Source organism: Sinohyriopsis cumingii, chromosome 10 (assembly GCF_028554795.1).
Source record: "Sinohyriopsis cumingii isolate HCF-2022 chromosome 10, ASM2855479v2, whole genome shotgun sequence".
Taxonomy (NCBI): Eukaryota; Metazoa; Mollusca; class Bivalvia; order Unionida; family Unionidae; genus Sinohyriopsis; species Sinohyriopsis cumingii.
In genome coordinates, this window is record NC_142970.1 from 24343028 (window position 1) to 24362340 (window position 19313).

The window sequence follows — 19313 nt, forward strand, 5'->3', positions numbered from 1 at the left end:
GTTCATGAACGTTAATTGATATTTTTGCTTCTTTTCCCGTTATTGATTTTATTCTAAGTTGAAATTCCTCATTGATCTCTTCAATCACATAACTACCAGTTAGTACTTGTATCTTTAATACCGATACCTTCGTGATATATTTTAGTCATCGTTGAAAACTCAGAATCAGATATAATTCCATCACTTAGACTCGCTGATAACAACGAAGACAATTTCGAGTATGCTACCGTCGTTGTGTGTAATTTTATTATGTAATCGAATAATTTTACATTCATGCAGGTGCATATTTTTTTGTGATGATATTGAAAACACCTGTAATTGTTGTTGCTGATGTAATACATATTGTTACGGCTACTGGTGCCATCATTGTCACCGCTGATTTTATATCACCTGTTCCAGCAACAACGGCGGATACTGAATAAGCAATCACATCAACGATAACTAATCGTCTTCGATATTTCTTTACTTTTACTGTATACTGTTCGACTCGATCTTTTAATGCTGCCTGCCGTTCACGCGCTTGATTGTACCTGTATTGAGATGCATCGCTGATTGAGGTACTCATTATATTTTATGCAGTAAATAATTGAGGTGTTTCAGCTACTAATTCCAAACACCACCAGTAAGATGTTGCGGTTAATTTCTTGTCAGCTGCTTCCAGAATAAAAATTTCTTCGCTTCCGCTATTTAATATAACAGATACAACCCCGGAAAACTTATCAGTTGAATGACGCCATGGATACGTTGGAAATATTTCAAATTTTCCAGCAGTGAACATAGACAGCCTGTACACGCCAGTGACTGTTGTGGTATATTTGATTGTTTTATTTTGCTGCGACCAGGTTGCGAATCCAGATGACACCGTGTATACTATGTTTTATATATGCCCAGGAGTTATTCCGGCAGGAATTTTAATCAAACTTGTTTTATTAACGATCTCAGGAATCCCCGCAACTATGTCTTGCTGTGTTTGTTTGATCGTGTCGATGTTCGTCTTAATATCAGAAAGTGTTTATGTCAACGGCGTGCGGAGTGCCGAAGAATTTATCTATGGATTCATCGTTTTTTTGAGAATTTCTTCGAAATCTTCCAAAAGCGCCTACGTGCACATCATACTCGGCCCGCAACATGGATCATTTACCATTTACGGTGTTGTAGTTGACGTCAACGTACTTTTTTGTTGCTGCGTCTGCGTCTTCGTCGGATGTTGAATCTCGTAAAACTACTGTCTTATTTCCGTGCACGCTGAGTTCACCCGTCATTGTGTCGCCGGTGGTTTTCACTCGATTAGCAACACTTTTTGCCATTTCATCTCTGATGGTTGTAAACGATATACTTGAATCCCTGATTTTGCCGCCGTCAGTAAGCACAGGGATATTATCTGTAACTGCACCGAGTACTCGTCGAATTATATCATTCCATTTTATATTGCTGGTTTTTAGTTTACTATATCGATCCTGAAAAATAACAACCTCATTTGGGTCAACTCCAGCAAGATTCATGATACCAGCGAGTTCATCTTTAGTCGCGTACTTTGACAGACCAACGTCGCCGGGTTTTTCTTAGTTCTGGTGGAAGATCTTCCGTAAATATCAACCATTATATTTTTCCTTTGGATTAAAAACGTTTTACGTAACGAATCGGTTGCTTGTATAATCATGCACGACTTTATGTGGCGGTTTGGATGATTTTGATATAGCGTTAAGTACATTAATTGCCTCACGGCCACATATTGGCTGATCTGTCATTGTTTGTGTGGGTAGCGTTGAATACCAAACTTGCGCATGAAGTGGCGCGACATACTTGATAAATTCAATGGGTGGAGCTAACCCGTATGAATCAAAATAAACAATTCCACGTGGACAAACCGCGTATGATACCCAGTGAGTACCGGGTCCTGAATTTGAATCAAGATTGATAATACCGGTTTCTACGTTGTTTGTTTGTTTTGGCAATTGGTCTCGCATAAAAACACCTCTAAAGACTTTAATTTTTAATTTTTTAGCAGCTTTTATCAAATCAAAATTTGATGCTGGAGAGTCTAACGAAGCGATCCTGGAAGCCTCAAACCTCTTTCCCAACGAGATCCCGGTAATCTTAGGCCTCATCCCTTTTTTTGTATCCCTTTCCTGTTGCTTTCTTTAGAGCCATCCCAGCAGCTGTTCCAACAGCACCTAATGAGCAGCAGCTATTAATGCTGGAATAGCCGCAAGAAGTGGAAATATGCCACCTGTTTTAACCATGTCCTTGATGGCGCTCGGAGAAAGATGAAATTGAACTCCGGTTTTTGATTCTAGGGCTTTATTGAAATGTTTAATATGATTATTTGTCAGCGGTATTTTGTTTGGACCACCACCAATCTGATCTCGTTTTGAGTGATATTTTAGTTCCACATTTGTTGACGTTTCTTAACTGAAGCTTTTTGACCTGACCGGGGCTCAGAGCAACATTAACATGATTATACGACATTTTTATATAAATATATTTTTCTAAATAACATGATTAAAGATTTTCCACTGGTGCATCAACGACTTTCATTCGACCACTACCATCTTCAAGTAACATCGCTTTGTCACTAAGTGTAACCGCAATTGCTCTGTAGAAGGCACCACCACCTGTATTTGTGTTAGTTTTAAGATGTATATCAAGGACAGATTGTTTTGATAGATCAAGATGCTCTAGTGAAAAATAATAAATCGGATACAAAGTTCTGAAATCATGCTGTGATATTTGCAACCCAGTTTCAACATTTTGATCACGTCCCATGAATGACATCAATCGATGATATACACGTCCTATACTATTTTGTTCATAATTTAGTTGTATATTCTCTGTTGGTTCTTGTTGTCCGTTTATCCGTAAAGAAATATCTGTGATACCAAGTTTATCAAATATCATATGAGAGCGAGTTTGATCACCTAATCGATCGTGGTTCTGAAACGCAATAAAAATATTCCATGGTGCAGAAACACCTTGTTGTGATGCTATATGCCATGTAAACTGACCGTTAACGTTAGTTTGTATACTATCTGTACTTGTTGTTAACCATGACAACAAGGATTTACCACCTGTGTCCATGAAAGAGATCAATTTGTGTTCTTCTGCGATCGTTGGAGTCATTACCGACATCCACAACGATAGTTTTTTTAGTATTACTTTACCAGCATCACCAATAGGTCTCCACAGAGCATCGTTATCAACACCTTTTCTCACAAGAACAACCGTGTGTCTAGCACCAAAAATAACTTTTCTAACATTTCTACAAAATCCAAAAATATGCGATAGTGGAATTGTAAATGAAAAACTTCTATTGGCTCCTAGCAACATATTTGTACGCACTGCAAATCCCAAGTTGAAATTTTCATTAACATTATGAACCACCGGCCACACAGCAGCATCAGCGGTATCGTCAGCATTTCTTGGTCGTCTTATATTATACTGATCGCTTTCAGGGTGATCAGAATTATCTTTCACAAACATCATTGTGGGACCTGCTGATCTTGTATAATCATCAGAATATCTTGCCAACCCTATTGTTGTTGTAGCAACGTCTATATCTTTCTGAATTGATTCAATATATTTTTCCATCGATCATATATGTGGCGCTATCAAATAATGCCATGATCCCGTTGTTGACAAAACCAACTTTTACTGCATCTGCGTAATTAGCATTAGTTGTTTTTACAATTGTACCTTCTACATCAATAAAAGCCTCATCGGGTAAAAAGTATCTACTTGTGTCATGAACTTGTAGTTCAATTCTTCCACGTTGATCTGGTGTTCGTGCGTAATAAGAAGAAAGCTGATAATCACGCACAGACTCATCTTTAAGCACAGGTGCTTCCATGTCAAATGCTGTGTCTGATATACGCTTGAACATTTATTATAATTATTTTCGTCTAACACGAATATTACCGGGTTTGGAAACTCCACTTCCTGATATCATGCTTGAAATATCATTCCCTGATTCACCGAGTCCATGATCTGCTAACGCCGCTAGTTTTTGATTTGCAGCCTGATTTATTATTCTACTGACATCTGCAGGCATCATTTCAGGACTTGGTAATTTTACTGGTGGCTGTGATTTTCGTCGCACTAATCGTGCTAGTCTTTCTTTGATTGCCGAGAAAGCCCTACCAGCAACATTAACAATTGCACCTGGAGCTTTTTCACGAACAACATCAATAGCCTTCATCGATAATTGTTTTGCAACAGGCCCATTTCCGTAAATTGCTCTATAGGTTGGTAATCGCGAGTTTACTGCTCTGACCGGTATGAATTTACGATGATTATTATGTATGATCATCTTATTTAATTTGTTATTTATCTAATCGCAGTGACTAATCATCAACAAGTTCATCGATAAGTTCTCGGTAAACGCCGATATACATAATACCACCTTGGAATAATCGTTGGCAGATATCAGCTGCTTCATTGGTTATTTCTGGTGAGTTATTTCCGGCACGTTTTCCTCCTATAAGAACTTCTAACCGCGATACATCATTAATTATATTATCAGGACATAAACCAGATCCTGTTTTAGGTTCATCTTGAGGTGTTTTAAATACTGGTGGTTGAATTACCGGAGAAAGTACTTCAGTGTTGACCTGGGATGTGCCAGGCAAATCACTTTTAAATCCACGTGGTAAATCTACTTTTGTAAATGTCAGTACCGGCGCAGAAATTTTTTTACGAGTTTTTTGTTGTGGTGAAGGAAGCTGATATGAAGGCTCTTGAGATGGAGAAGGTTGTTTTTTGTTGCCGCAGTCGAGAACGTTGTTCTATATTAAGTCTTTCTATTTCTTCATCAAGTGCATCGAATCTGAGATCATTACGTTTTACTCGTTTTATGTTGTAATATATACGATATACCCATTTCTTAAAATTATTATCGTGCACTTTTTCATGGCCGGGTTTTAATATTTTAGATTTATTTTGCATAGCAAGGAGTATTTTTACCGGTAAATCACCTTCTTTAGAATTTATAATATCTTCGACAAAAGCTTCATTAAATTTTTCAATCATATTAATATTTTCTTTTACTGGTTCATATGCAAGTTTTCTTTTTCCCACGTCGGCGACCTTAATACGAATTTTACCAGCATATTCAGGTATTTTTTCACCAACAGGTGGGGGTTGAGCTGCAGCTGTTTCCCTGGCTATGCCAGATGGAAGATCTCGTAAAAGTTTCTTTGTTTGTTGAGTTCTTTCTGCTATTTTTTCAGTTACTTGAAGAAGACCTTCCTCCTCTCCACCTTCCTCCTTAGTTTTTCCCTTGATTGCGGTCAAGACTTTTCCAGTAACCGCAGTGACGGGTTTAAATAACTTTTCAGTGTCTTCTTCGTATTCAACTTGTGCTTCTTACTAAGCTTGTAGATTTTTTCTGAATGAATCTCGCACGGGGAGAAATTTCTTAATTGCTTCTAGTCGTTCTCGAGCTATTCTTGCAGTATGAGATTCTGGATGTACCATTATTTTGATATAACAATTTTTTAATTAATAGCAGCAGAGAGGGCGCGACCTCAATAAAGTGTTCACGTGGTAAAATAAACCATTCTACGAACAAAAAAAGACAACGACCGTAAAGTAACACCAATTTGAGAAATCTTTTGGAAGATTTATTTTTGCTTCAATTTGTGACGACGCTTTTGGTTAAATTTGTGTCGATGCTTTTTTCCTTTGTTCGTAGGAAGGGTTATTTTTTGTTTTTCGACCATTTTCGACTTTGGTCTGTTCGCTCTCTCTGCTGCTGGCATTATCAAGGAAAGCTATTGATATTGTTCGTGATAAAGCTTCTGGTGCAATCGTCAATGTTGCTGGTAAATCATTTTCTGCAATCAAAGATAGATTATCAAAATTAATACCACGACGAAAAGCACCACCAACTAAATTACCGTCTACGGAAGGTATGCCTGCAAATGCTAGTAAAGTAATAAATCAATCTGCAAATCAAAAACTAGCAGAGTTGGTCGGTGAAGCGGAACAAAATATAACTGCAAATTTAATAGCGGGAAGTGGTCTGCGTTTTAGATGATATTAAATTATAATAAAATGTTTAAACGTGAATCTGACCCAGCGTTTGACATGGACGCACCGATTCGTAAGGATATATCTGTACGCGATTCTCAATATTACTCATATGATGCACGAGATCCAAATCAGCGCGCACGATATGAATTACAGGTTCAGGATACAAGTAGATATTTTTTATATCCGCTGACGCATTTATTGAAGAAGAGGTTGAAATTGTAAAAGATGATATTACTGATTTTGCTGCAAATTTTAAAATGAAGTTTGTTAATAATGGTATTATGGCACTATTTGATAGCGCTACATACATGATTGATGGAAAAAAATATTGAGACGATTCAAAAAGATGTTGATGTTGCTACAACAGTAATTGGCCTAGCAAGATATTCAGATGATTATACAAGATCAGCTGGCCCATCAACGATGTTTGCTAAAGATATTACTGACCATCCCGAATATATAAACTTGAATACAGGTAACGTGAGAAACGCTGCAGGAGTTGCAGAAACACCCGCATTAATATCACAAAATGAAAAGTTCAACTTAGGATTTACAACACGTCGAGCAATGTTGTTAGGAGATAGAAAATTTTCCTGCGCAATTCCATTATCACATATATTTGGATTTTGTAGACGGATTAGAACAGTTATTTTCGTAGTCAAACACACAGTTGTACTTGTAAGAAAAGCTACTGATAATGATGCAATTTGGCGATCTGCTGGTGATGCTGGAAAAGTATTACTAACAAAACTGTCATTGTGGATGCCAGTAATGACTACATCATTTACTGAAGAACAAAGCATTAGGTGCTGTTGGAACCGCCGCTGAAATTGCATTTAAGAAAGCAACGGGGAAAGGATTTTAAAAAAGAGGAAGCGGTCTGATATTACCGGGATTTCGTTGGGGAAGAGGTTTGAGACTTCCAGGAGCATACTGCTAATCATTCCGGCATCAAATATTGATTTACTTGACGGTGCTAAACAATTAAAAGTAAACAAATTAGAGGAGTTTTTATGAGAGATCAATTACCAAAAGAACCGAATAATCCAGAAACCGGTATCATTAATCTTGACTCGAATTCTGGTCCAGGAACTCACTGGGTCGCATACGCAGTTGATCCACGTGGAATCGTTTATTTTGATTCATACAGGTTAGCTCCACCGCGCGAGTTTTTAAAATATATTGCACCATTTCGCACAAAAGTCTGGTATTCAAGGTTACCGATACAAATGATACCAGATCCGCCAATAAATTAATGTACTTGACGCTATATCTAGATCAACCAAGTCACTTCATAAATTTGTTCATGATTATACAAGTAGCCTCTATTAGATCGTAGAGCTTTATATAATGGTTGATATTTACGGGAGATCTACTTCTACCACTAAAAAGAAAAGCAAGGATGATACTGATCTGTCGAAGTACGCCACTAAAGATGATCTTGCCGATCTTATGAATTTTACTGGAGTTGAGCGAGTTGAAGTTGTTGTTTTTCAGGATAAATACGGTGTTTTAAAAGCAAGCAACATTAAATGGAACGATATAGTTCGAGGAGTACTCGGTACGGTCACGGATAACATTCCGGTGTTTACTGAAGGCGGTAGAATCAGAGACTCAAGTTTATCATTTGCAACCATCAGCAATGAAATTGCAAGGAGAGTTGCTAATCGTTTAAAAAACACTGGCGACACAATGACAGGCGAACTCACCATGAACGGGAATAAGATAGTTGTTTTGAGAGATCCAACATCAGACGAAGATGCCGCAACATAAGGATATGTTGACACCGTAGATGGTAAATTATCCACGCTACGAGCAAAGTACGATGTTCACGTAAACGCGTTTACAAATCTCCGTAGAAATATTAGGAAACTTAACGAAGCAACGGACGAGCTCTTCGGTAATCCGTTGATTGTTGACATAAAACTCTCTGATGTCAAAAAAAAAAACAAAAAAACATTACGCACAAAAATAACACTCGAAGATATCGTTAGTGGAATTCCTGAGATCGTTAATAAAATTAGTTTGATTAAAATTCCTCCGGAAGTAACCCCGGCGCATATCACTAATATATCGTACACAGTATCATCTGGATTCTCGACATGGTCACAACAAAATAAAACTATTAAATATACAGCAACGGTCACCGGCGTGTACAGGCTGTCTGTGTTTAGTGCTGAAAAATGCGAGATATTTACAACGTATCCATGGCCGCATTCAACTGATAGGCTTTCTGGAATTGTATCTGTTATATTAAACAAAGGAATATTTATTCTGGAAGCAGCTGAAATAAAATTAACCGCAACGTCTTTCTGGTGGTATCTAGAGTTTGTAGCCGAAACACCTCAATTATTTACTGCATAAAAATATAATGAGTAACTCTGACGATGTATCGCAACATTACAGATACAATCAAGTACGTGAATGGCAAACAAAATTAGAAAATACTGTCGAACAATGCACGATAAAAATAAAACAATATCGCAGAAGACTGGTTATTGTTGATGTGATAGTTTATTCAGTATCCGCAGTTGTTGCTAGAACCGGCGTACTATTATCAACAATGACGATGATGGCACTGGTTGCTGTAACGGTTTGCATTTTAACAACATCTGCAGGCGTTCTCAATATTATTGCAAAAAAATATGCACTTTCACGAATGAAAAATTAAACGAGTATATGATAAAGTTACACACGGCCAAGGTAGCATATTCCAAGTTATATTTGTTGTTATCATCGAGTCTCAGTGATGGAATAATTTCTGATTTTGAATTTTCAGAGATGATTAAAATAAATCACGACAGTAATTGACCTGAGGGGAGAAGAATTAATTACAAATCTGTTTGTAAGATCATAGTTCTTCGTCCTGAAGATTTTTAATCGTTGCAGGCCCAACTAACAGGCTGCTTGTGCCATGGTCTGAATAAGAAATATTTATTTTATTCTGAAATATTTTATTATCAGAAATATTTTTTGTAGTATTATTGGGTAGTTGGTACTCAAAATCATGTAAATCGATCAGTTTGTTAATTTTGATGGTATAGTTGGTAGTCGAAATCGTACAAATCGATCGGTTTGTTAATTTTAATTAGTAGTTGGGTACTAAAAATCAGAATTTCAGTGAAATTATTTCAGATGTTTGTGAAATTATTTCAGATTTTTGTTAAATTATTTCAGAGTTATATAATATTATTCTGATTTTTGGAATATTAATTCATTCAGTTTTTTGTGAAATTATTTCAGATTTATATAATATTATTTTGATTTTTGTGAAATTATTTCAGATTTATATAATATTATTCTGATTTTTGTGAAATTATTTCAGATTGATATAATATTATTCTGATTTTTGTGAAATTATTTTATTCAGCTTTTGTGAAATTATTTCAGATTTATATAATATTATTCTGATTTTTGTGAAATTATTGGGATAGTTGGTACTCAAAATCATGCGAATCGATCAGTTTGTTAATTTTGATGGTAGTAAATTTAACAAATTTCAACGAAAAACAAAAAAAATATATAATCAGAATTATAAAATTTATATTTTTTATAACTTTGATAGGGTAAATGGTATTAAAAAAATATACAAATTTCAGTGAAAAACAAATACCAGAATATTTCGAAATATAATCCACAAAACACGTATTCAGCGCTGACTGGGACCCCAGTTACCGAAACTTTTATCTTCACCAGAGCTACTTTGATCTGATATAATTTTTCTTGATGTCTTATACGTGTATTAATTGTTTTCTTTGCTTTGTATTTGCGGGATGATTCTGATCTAAATTTTTCTACTGTGGTAGAAAGAGGAGCAAATTTCTTTTCACTGTAGCTAGTGACTGATCTATCGCTGTCTGAATTCCTTTTATGAACTTACATTGAGATGGTAATATATATATATATATATATATATCTGTTCTCATTTTTAAGTTCTTCCAATATTTCCAAATCAGAAATTATTTTTTCAGGATATATATAATTTACATACACAGCCACCGCATTCAGGGCGTGTTTTTAGTGAACAGAACCCCTCCGACCAGCCCCAGTAATTTTCCATTGAACTCAGAGTGGACAGTAACTAATGCCAGTAATTTTCCATTGAGGTCAGAATAGAGCATCTACTAGTTGGTTTGTAGAAATGGTAAATTATCTTCATTAGTGTAAATATAAAAATATAAATATGCGGAACCACCGACAAAATGTCAGTCATGGGATTCGAACGCCGGACCTCGAGTATCATGGTTTTGATACTCTAGCAACGAGCCACGGAAGCATCTAACAATGTATACGTTTCAGAAATTAATACAGTTAACAGTTGTATCAGAAAATACAACTGAATTTTAATTCTGAACACACTGTAAATTATATATTTTTGCACTCGGGTAGATTGAAATATATACATATTATAGCATGATTTTGTCGTGATAAAAATACATGTACACCGTAACAGATCTAAAAAATAACTTACGGCATTACAGACAACACGACACCACAATCAATGAATGTTTTTAGAAATTATTATACTGTTAACAGTTGTATGGGAAAATACAACTGAATTTTAATTCTGAACACTGTTATATATGCATTTCTGTGCTCAAGTAGGTTGAAATATATACAGATCTTGAAAAATACATGTAAACCGTAGCAGATCTAAAATAAACCTACTGCATTACAGAAAGCTACTACAAATCAATACTTGTGTCTAGTTTTTTTTAGGTGTTGCTTAGCTGCTGAGTTGTAAATTTGACCGCCATAATCAAGTTTGGATCTAATGAGTGCCCTGTATAGTGCCAGTAGAGTTTTCTGATTTGATCCCCAGTTAGTACCTTTTAGATTTTTGATAAGGTTAAGGTGCTTATTGCAGTTTTTAACTACTACGTTTATATGATGCCTCCAATTAAGATGTTGGTCATAATACATACCCAGGAATCGTGTGACTTTGATGTAATTTATTTCATGGTATTTTATGGTGAATATGGGGTAATACTGTGTTAATTTACGCTTGGGGGTGAAGATTACTGCTTCTGTTTTCTCGTGAGATATTTTAAAGCCCCATTTATCAGCCCATCTCCCTATGTTGTTAAGGCTATTTTGTATTTCGTTAATTATTTTGTGGTTGGATGGGTTTCCTGCTCTCCATAGTCCACTATCGTCCACAAATTGTGAGATTTCAGTTAGGTTGGATACCAGGTTTTTGTCGAGATCGTTTATCATGATGTTAAACAGAGTGGGACTGAGTACACTTCCTTGTGGAGTTCCGTTTTCCAAGGGGTGTAACTCAGAGTGAGTGTCCCCGATAGTCAGAGTGGAGACTGCCCCGCTTTTATGGTAAAAGCGCGGACGCGAAGGAAAACATCCCTACACGGTTTCGAGTGGAAACGTTAAAATAGTTTGATGTGAGGGACAGAGAGAAGTCAAAGAGCATGGTTCATGATACTCATGGCAAAAACAAACGACAAACGCATTTTTTTCTCCAAAACACAACAGCTTTTATTCCAATAACTCACAATTAACAATTAATACATTGTTATAAAACAAATTAACTATTCAATTCAATAACAAACATTTTTCAATTAGCTATCTATTTTGGACATGGATGACAACCTTGTGAATTAAATTGTGATTTCCACAGTTGGAAGGCATTGGACCATTGATGTACATTACGTTTCCTAGCTAAGGCAAAATATAACCATAATGGTCACAAAACCATGTATCTTCTTTCTCATCGTTTCTAGAAGCCACTCAATATTCTAACAATATCCAACACTGCGTTGATGCAGAAAATACACACAATAGTGTCCACACACAAATGAATCTGTGCCTTGTAATTTCACATTATTGAATCGTGTTGTCTGAGCATTTCGTCTCATAAAGTCAATGATATCCTCTTCCAAAGGGGGCAATCAATACGAATCAAATCACTCCACACATCCTTCTTGAGGAAAGTAGACGGCTACCCAGTGGGTTCCTGGGAGATGACTGTCGTCAGTGTTGATCACATAAGTTTGATGGTCTTGAGGTTTGCGACGAGGCAGTTCAATCTTTAGCTCCCACGACAAGATTCCAAGAAGCAGTGTACGAACTGTGGTTCAAAACGTAATAAAGTTCCTAGGTATCCATGTTTGTGTTGTTTTTTTTCTTTTTCTTTTTTCTTCACCGGTGATAATAAGTAATCCATTCAATTCGGATTTTCACTTTGAATTTGTTTGACAAGTAACCGTTTCTTCCCCTCGTCTCCCAACTCTGAGCTAAGAGAGCTTCGATGTGACCGATCTCTTGAGTCGTTAATGAAGGACAAGAATGTTCACGCAAGTCTTTATACCACTGATTCAATACATCTTCTTCCGAGATGAGACTCCAAGCTTCGTCCAGATATTTGTCCAATTTTTCTTCTTGACTCAGCATCAGACATTTATCGTGTCGAATTTGACTGGGATGATCGTTGTGACACCCATAGCAATCTTTCTTGATCAATTTCTTAATTTTTTTCTGACAAGTATGTAGCAAAACAGGAGTACTAAATGTTCTTCTTGTTCTGGCCATCTGGACTTTATCACGATGTCCTTTTCGTCTTTGTCTTGAGGTTCTCCTTCCACAGTCCCATCACATTCCATGTCCAAAGATTCTCCACTATATAGAGGGGGATAACAGTCTTCCATGGCTTCTAATAGTCTAGAATGACTTCTCTCAAACTGTTGATTTCTAGGGTATTATCGAATTCTGCATACAGGAGAACGTTCATCGTCTGGGTTAGAGCTTCTGCAAACTGAAGTTCCACACGCAGTTGACCAGAATTTATAGGGTGGAAATGACCATTGTCGCTGCCTTGGTCTGGAGTGAAATCGAAAACCCACGAAGTGTAACCTCCTGCATAATCATCATACGAAATGCTGTGACTGGTGTTGGTCCCAAACTGTCCGCTGGCTTCGTACGGGGACAAAGACGATCCCAAATAATTCGTCACCAAACGTTGGCTCGTAAGGTCGGGTACACATGACCTTGCCATCGCGACTGACTTCTATTTTGGTCACTTTGTAGTGCTTAAACTGGAATGGATTTTGATCGTGGGCTTCGTTGAGTGCTGCATTGCTCACGATGCCAAAGATTAAACGTTTGGGTAACTGTCCTTGAAACAGATGATCTTCGATCATGGGTCGGAGTCCAGAGGCAATGGTGAACGTTTTCTCTTCCACACGTCGTATCGGATACTTGAAGGTCGTTCTGCTCAAAGTGTGATTATGTCGTTTCCCACTTTAAGTAACACTTCCACACGATGCACGTAGAGTCTGGCTTCTTGGATGATGGTTTGTATTCGTTAGCATGGGCCATCTACTGCTACGATTCTGTCTCAGGCGGATATCCACACCGTTCAGCAAATACTTCTCTTGCAACCACATGTCCAAATGCAAACGATCCATCAGTTCTAAACAGGATTTTCTTTCCATGGTCGTTAAAACGTACATTGTGAGGATCGTCATCTGCTGTCAGTGCTGCGCCGTTAAACGTGTTCTCCCCTGCTGTGTCAGCTTTCCATAACACATTGGCATCCAGATGAATCTTTTTGCTCTCCTTTCCGTACGCCAAGAGATTTTCCAGGTACGCTTAGTAAGGGTAAGGATCCATGCTACTGCTGACCAGTTTGTTATTCAAATACAAATCCACTTCACTAAGCAGGGAATGCATGAAATGTTTGACGAGAGCTACTCTAGCATCGGCTCCTGGAGCAGTGTCGTCCGTTTTGATCACTTTGGCTTTTAGGTTCAAGTAACTGCTATTCAGATCAATGTAATCTTCGGACTGTCCATTGATTTCAAACTCAATGGTATCTCAATCCGTCAAAGGGAAAAAGAGAGGAAATTCGACCCATTGGGATTATTGCATCGGTATCATGGTGGGTGGCATGGCAAACAGATCCAGTTTCGACTTGGAAAAGGCACAAGACATTCGGTGCATTATTTCTGTTTCTAATATTTAATAATTAAAAACGTCCCGAGTAGTTCTTCTTTTCTTTATATTCAAGCTTTAGAAGTGTGAAGACTTGTAAAGGGGTATTTTTTTTTCATCGTCTCTTTCTGCTTTGTCCTTGCTGTGGCGTCAGGGAAGCAGGAATGCCTGACTCCGTAGCGTTCATGGCATGTATATGAGTTTCTCGTCGGCCCAAAATGTCTTTACTCGTTTGCAGTAAGACATTTTTTCCTGCCCTCAAGAATGCTTCTTTACGGTTTTGTTTGTCGATGATGACATTTTGGAGAAATTATTTGCCTTGTGTCAATGCCGCATCTTTCAAGGCATACAATCCTTTTGTCACCGCAGCCACGGAACAAAAGGCTGATTTAACATATCTCTTAAATGATGTCCTAGCTGTCGAGCAACGCATCGGTACACTGGATACATGACTTACACTTCGTTAGAGAATCGTTTTCGAAAACGAAGTTTCACTGTGACATTCCCTTTGGAGAATGGAATATTTCGTCACAGATCTCCTTTCGTAGCAATGTTGACAGTGTCAAAATACTACTTACTGACGGGCAAATAGTGAGGATGTACAAATTCACGATGTACTATTTAGGTGTTTGCACCTTCCTGGTCATTGACTGTGGCACTATCCACTTTGAAAGGAATGACACGCAGTAATGGCAGGGATGTGTGTAACACCACGTTGTACTCCACCACATCGGAGTACACAAATATCAAATTTACTCCTTCATTCAGTTCTACCGGGTTCGCAAAAGCCCTGGAAAAAATCCATATTACTGTTGATGTTGTAGCTCAGATTGTTTGCTACCCTCTGTGCATGTCGACCCAAAATTTCAAATAAACTGCCATTAAACCTGAAGGACAATGTGTCTGTATCCTGGACTTTGATCATGAGTCGATGTGCCACTTAATGGTACTCAATCTTAAGACCTTTTTTGGCTCTGTTCAGGGTTTTACTAAAGGTTTAGTCGAACCTGTCTGCAATAGTGTCCACCAAATGTTAACTACTAAAATAAAACCCTGACAGAATTTTCAATGTTTAGATACTGAAGGATGGATTGCTTGCTGGTCTTGTGTACCCTAAAAACCCGATTTTATTTATTTCTTCTTGCAACTGGGCATTCAGGATTTCCACCTGGAAAGTGTTTTGCTTCTCGGTGATGTTTCAGATTTTTGTCGAGGGAATGATTTCCACCAAAGCCCCTTCCCATTGGGCTTCTTGATTTAATAGGATGGCCTGAGGTAATTTGGCCGTGTAACAGCACAAAGTGTTATTGGGAAACACCTCCATGAAACTGTCACTGGGTAAGGTTAAGTAAATTTGACCTGATATAACACTTAAAGAAGCATTTGTAGTATAATTTGACCCCAAATCATATTTGGTGAACCCAACATCAAACTAAGCTGATATAATATCATGGCTTAACAACCCCATATAATGCTGAGTTGACCTGACATAACGCTTAAAGAAGCATTTGTGGTATAATTTGACCTCAAATTATATATGGTGAACTCAACATTAAACTAAGCTGACACATAAGACAATTATGGCGTTCCATAGGTTATAGTATCGTCTCCCTAATTGGACACTTTAATCTGATTTTTAATTGAGATTTGCTAACTATCGACGAAATATACTTAAACTCGATTTTAAAAAAATCATTGGCATATATTCAGGAAATGCGGTCGCTACTGAGTTCCTCATCATGGCTAATACGCAGAATTCGGACGGTTTCTGAAAAATCACCTGTACTATACCCAACATTTAGTTTATTTTGTCTTTTCCGTCAGTGTTCATAATTTTATAATTTCTCAATAAAACAAACTAATTACAGTTGAAAGAGAAGTTTAAAAAATATTTCACTACTAAATTACCGATGCACAATAAACATGATTACGTTATTTTATTACATATAACAACACTATGACCACGCTTACTAAATGGATTTTGTTACTTTAAATGCATATTTGAACTGCTCGACGTACTTGGTACATAATAAAAAAATCATCTCTAAAAACAAATTTAAATATCACATTTACATCCTGGATTAAACAATAATATTTCACATGGTCCGAATCATCGTGGATGTTGGCCTAATCAGCTAGAAACCTGGACCTTATCAGTCAGTAGTCTGTACCGAATCGGTCAGCGTGGTCCGAGTTTGAGAGTAATTACTACAGAAATGAATACCTTTAATACAATAGATGTATCAATCAAGAAAGTTAACAGTAACATTTTTTTTTAAAGTCTCGTGGTGTTCCTGTATGTGTTGATAAAAGAAATCTAACGAGTTTATATGAACACACCGACTTTCAGTTATGTGATTATTTTTCTATTATCAACATTACATAAACAAGACGAATGCAGAATGGGAAGGAAAGTTTATTATACAACGAGTAGAAAACAGTCTTGAACGTACGTGTGGAAGAAAAACCATATTCATCCGATGCAGTTACATACAAAATCAAAGGTGCATACTAAATTGATGTTTTAAACATTGAATGACGAAACGCAAACATGTCTTTAATGTTATTTCATTTGGTGCATAATTTCGTACTTTTCAAAAGATGAAACAGAAAAAAATAGAGTAAGAAAAATGAGGATTTTTCCAGTAGCCATGTTAATATAATTTTACAATATAAACATCAGAGCTGAACAACGATCTAATGTAAGGAGTACTTCTTGCTACCAATATTGAAACAGTTTTTCTGTATGACTGTAAGAGACGAGTACTGGTGGAATATATCGGCAATATATCCCATATTATTCATTATCAAGCATATGATCATCTAAGAGAATGACAAAAAGAAATGTAGTCGGATACGCACTGAATATGTTCAATCAAGGAAAATGTATTCAACTATCTATCTGACAATCTGAACCGTCCGCTTACTCAAAAATGAATGTGACTACATAATAGTACGTTTGATAACATTAATTTGAACATAGATGAATTTAAATCAGTCTCGCACGGGTATTAAATAAATTTTGTTAAAGTGGGTTAAGAACAAAAATGTTTATATCAGATTTACAAACAATGACGACTCGTGTTTTTTGTATGCAATCGAATCACTTCTAAACACTTCCGTAAATGAACCCTTGATACCAACAATATTAATTTGTAAACAAGTCCGATGATAAGAATGATCTCAGCAAATTTGACAATGATTTTGATATCACTGCATATATCTTTGAACTTACTAAAATTTACCAAATGATCAAAAATGAATAGACACTTTGATGACATTTGTACCATTACGTTGGAATGACAAACATAATAAAATAGAATTAGGATACAGGTGCAGGATATAATCTAGAACAGACGGAGAGAAGCCATCATATAATCAAGACGTATTTCAGTTATTCTAACCCAGGTTTGTAACTGTTAGAAAGAGTACTTGCTGCTATAATTTAGGTATTACTAAAATAAGAGTCCAAGATTAAATTCCATTGCGAAAAGTGGCATGCATTGCAAATAAATAGTTAAATAAACGGTTACAATGAATGGTCTGCCTTAGATGGATGGAGACAAAACTTATGAGGGAAATTAGGAAACTATAAAATAATCTGTTATATGACCTAACAATTGGAGCTGCATGAATGTCTTATCATTTTGGACACTACACAGACGACTATCATCTCGTGTCTGGTAACTTTCAGACAAACAAGTCTTCTATAATGCCTGACATTAGTGACAGCACTAAACAGCATCAACAAGAGCAAACAGCCATTCCGCAATGATCGGTAGTAATAGTCCGACATATACAGATCTTAAGTAAACACTTTCAATGAAAAACGATGTGTGTAGGGTGGAACATTTGAATGTCAGTGCGAATGTTAATCACGATGAATTATAATCTCAATTAGGTAATTGAACAATTCAAAATGCGGTAACCACCTTGTTGCGGCATCTTTGTTGCAAACAGCATTGTTCTAAGTTAGGAATTTCTATCTTTTAAATAGCTTATTTATTTCAAAGATTAATATTAAATAGGTTTTCTAGGTGACATGTTTTGGGGTGACTTCCCCAACCACTCTGGGGCGGCTTCTCCTGATACGTTGGTGCGATTTCTCCCAGGGCGAGTTCTCCATGGGGCGAGTTATCCCAGGGCGAGTCCTCTATATAACATTTAGATGTATTCTGCAGTTTGATAAAAATGGCACAAATTATTTTCTTTTGCCAATTAGAGAACCCTACCATGCTGAAGATATACAGTCCATAAAAATGTATTTTGCTTTTATGAACGCCATACATTACAATCGCGATGTATTATCGCTTACCACGGTGATATAAATTGCCGTCGTCATATACTTATACCTTACCACCATGCCTTACATTATGATCGTGATATTCTATCTCTTACCACCGTGACATAAATTTCCATCGTCATATGCCTTACCACCATGCCATAAACTATGATCGTGATATTCTATCTCTTACCACCGTGACATAAATTTCCATCGTCATATACCTTACCACCATGCCATAAACTATGATCGTGATATTCTATCTCTTACCACCGTGACATAAATTTCCATGATTATATACTATTACTTACCACCATGCCATAAATTACCATCATATAATTCTAACACTCAGAGCGTCATGTATATTTTGATCTTTGTGATGAAAGTTATCTCATTACAATATTGAAACAATGAATGATAGTTAACTGCAATAAACTGTCTTAGCACAAAAGTGGAATACAGGGGCATTCAAAAGCCATATGTTGTGCCAATGTGGAAAGTATGGCTTCACAAATTAGTGTGAGGCGCCCGGGTATGGAATAAATAACCTATCGAAAATATGAGATACCACAACCAGTCCTGGCAGAAAACGAAGAGAAAAATACGTATTCCTCGAACTGCACCCTGCGTGACAACACTCCAACATGCCATACTTCACAATTTGAAGCAGATATGGTCTCTGCCTTAATTTGGGAACCACATACTTTGCATACAATTCAACAGCCGGTGATGTTTCGGACTACACAGATAATTTACCTAAACATCATCCTTATCAAAGTATAGGCCCTATTGACCCTGACGGCGCAGAAGATATATACTTATTAACAGTCACACACACACACACACACACACACACACACACACACATGAACCGTACAATTTTCGAAAAGTACATACACAAACTGTTATATAACAACAAGCAAATGTGCATTTATGTTTGATGTATTATATGTTAAACTCTTTCGTTACTGATTATTATTGTCGACTGGCATGAACGAACACTAATAAAATGGTACAAATCCTGTGACCTAGTGGTTAGAGCGTTCGCGTCGGT